The sequence below is a fragment of the Arachis ipaensis genome, chromosome B01 (genome assembly GCF_000816755.2).
Source record: "Arachis ipaensis cultivar K30076 chromosome B01, Araip1.1, whole genome shotgun sequence".
In the NCBI taxonomy this organism is placed as follows: domain Eukaryota; kingdom Viridiplantae; phylum Streptophyta; class Magnoliopsida; order Fabales; family Fabaceae; genus Arachis; species Arachis ipaensis.
In genome coordinates, this window is record NC_029785.2 from 91531182 (window position 1) to 91534019 (window position 2838).

Sequence of the window (2838 nt, forward strand, 5' to 3'; positions counted from 1 at the left end):
ATATTCTATTATATCTATTATTATATATTCTATTATATATCTCTAATTTTACAACTAAAATGTGTCATAGGTCACTTTCTCATTGTAATTGGAATTAAATCTTTTCCTCCAAAATTAAAGAGTTTTTCCTTCCCCTCTCTTCCTTTCTCTATTTCTCTCATTCCTTCAATCACTCTATATATTTTATATATCATTATCAATATCAATGACTAATTACTATTTTAAAAATCAAAATGTGTAACATGACATTCTTTAATTACATTAAAAAGACTTAATTACTTTCCAAGTCCCTACAGTTTCACCGAATTTTCAATTAAGTCCTTATACTTTTTTTCTTTTTAATTGAGTCTTTATACATGATTTTATTTTTTAATTTAGTCCCTGTTAACGTTAAACATAAAAAAAATATTAGTGAATTGTGAAATTACTTGTATACCCCTGAAAAGAATAAATAATATACATGGATTAAATTGAAAAGAAAAAAAGTATAAGGACTTAATTGAAAATTCGATAAAACTATAAATATTCAATAAAAGATATTCCTATAACATTGATAAAATGAAACAGAAATAGTAGTAATAAGTATATATAAAATTCAGTTTTCATCATTCAAGTATTCACTATGATCACATAACATTTTACATTTGTGTGGATTCATGGAATATGGTTTGTGTCTTTATCATATCATGGTACACCATAGAAAACCACAAGGCTATGTAATTTGTGTTATTGAAATTTGAAATCTAAAAATAAAAACCATAGAAAATATAGTTTTAGTATAATACAGATAATTTGAAAATCAGTTCTTGTGTTGCAGCCTCCCACCCTCTAAACTAGCATAGGGATCAACAATAACATTGATAACGGCCGGTTTTCAAACCGAGAAAGATAAGAGTTGAGTTTATCAGATGTCCCAACAAGATAGCCCTTTCCACCAAAAGCTTCAATCAAAGCATGGTAATCTGCTTTTGGAACAAAGAAAGTTCATCTCTATGAGGTCTATTTATCTCTTTGGGGTTCTCCGGTCATCTCCATATATACCTCTATTGTTGAAAATAATCACTACCACATGTAACTGATTTGGATTGAAAAACAAATAAAAGATTAATCATCACACAATTGCAAGAGCAATTTATTGCATATAAAAACAAATATATGCAACTATATATGATCATATCAACATAATGAAAGAACTTGCATATGATATATGGTAACAAGAACTATTGATATAGTAATAACTAGAATTGTTTAAAAAAACTGATTTCTATATAGTTCTTCAAATAAGAGAACCAATTTGACTGACAAAAATTCAAAAGCAAGTATATATATTGAATGTATGAATTTTTTCTATGTTCATACTAGAACAAGCAATACATATTTTCTCAAGTATCAACAAAAGACAAGACATATAAGATAACAGTGCAGAATTTTTCCTACACATTCCTGGATTAACACTATGCCTTATGATATGTTATGCTGTTTTATACCAAACTTTTAATAAATTTTTTTTTTTTTACATATTTTATAGTCTTTCAAGTTTATAATTGATAAAAAAAATTCACAAAAACGTCTTGAAAATACATTGGTAAACTAAGAAGTAAACTAACTTACATTATGAGAATTAGCATCACTTCCTTCACTGTTACTTTCACTTGCTATAAATTCATTAGCATCTTTTAGAGCTAACAGTACCTGGAGAGAAGATAAACAAAAGCAATCAAATCTCAGAACCATTCAAAAATAACAAAATACATTTCTTATTTTGTTGATTCATACAATAGTTTCAATCAGAAGTACAATCTTAATCCACATCATTTAAAGAATCAGGTTGATGAATCATAATAGTGTCAGGGGTAACATCTTCTCCAGAAACAACAATGACATTACCAGCAGCAACTGGGTTGATTCTAGGAAGCCTATATTTTTCTTTGGATCCTTGAGTGCCATTGCTAACTTTCAAATTTCGCCGCTTATCCTGAATTATCACAAAAGAACAAAAATTAAAAATCCTAAACCCTTACTCAGTTTTCTCACACTCAAATTTCACCATTTATCCAGAAAACGGAATACATGAAGGGTAATTAGACACATTGCGGTAAAATTTAAAACCCTAAATTGAGATAAGACGCAAAATTGAAAAGACTAATTAGGAGAATTTTGCACCTTGAGGTTGATGTTAGAACGTGAAGTGAGAAGAGTGTGAATTGGGGATCTTTGAGAATTTTCTTCAATTCCGGCTTCTGATTACCCATCTTCGATTTCGTTCTTCTTTCTTGAATTCTTCAGCTCAATGAATTCAGTTTAAGAGAAATTGAAGAGTTTCCTCCAAAGCTATGGAGGTAACCAAGACTTTGATAGTGACGTTTGTGTTATGCAGTTGCTATTAATGGCGCAGAGCAGTGCAACATAGACTAAGGAGGGCGGACGCTCACGCTGCCAAAGACGACGATGCAGATGGATGACGACACCAACGAACAGAGGAGAAACGCCACTGACTTCAGAGAACAAGCGCTGGCCAGGGTTCTACAAAATGTTAAGTGTAGTTTTGGGATTTTGAAAATTTGGAGGTGGATTCAGTTTGCTATTTTTAATTGAAAAAAAAATTAATGTCTATGAATCCCATTGAAAAGAAAAAAAAATTATAAAGATCTAATTGAAAATTCGGTGAAACTATAGGGACCTGTAGAGTAATTAAACCTAAAATTAATCATAAAATTAATTATTTATATAAAATATATGTTAAAATATAAAATATACATTGAATATAAATTAAATAATATATATATTTATACATAAATATATGATGAGTAATTTAGTATAGTTAAGTTTTTTATATGT

At 29.0% G+C, this 2838-nt stretch overlaps 1 long non-coding RNA gene across 1 annotated transcript; it reads right to left on the reverse strand.

Moving 5' to 3' along the window:
• Positions 607 to 2582, reverse strand: LOC107618744. Its single transcript, XR_001615364.2, has 4 exons — positions 2164 to 2582; positions 1888 to 1975; positions 1612 to 1692; positions 607 to 1075 (listed from the first exon to the last, which is right to left on the reverse strand). It is a non-coding gene; the product is annotated as an uncharacterized LOC107618744 (long non-coding RNA).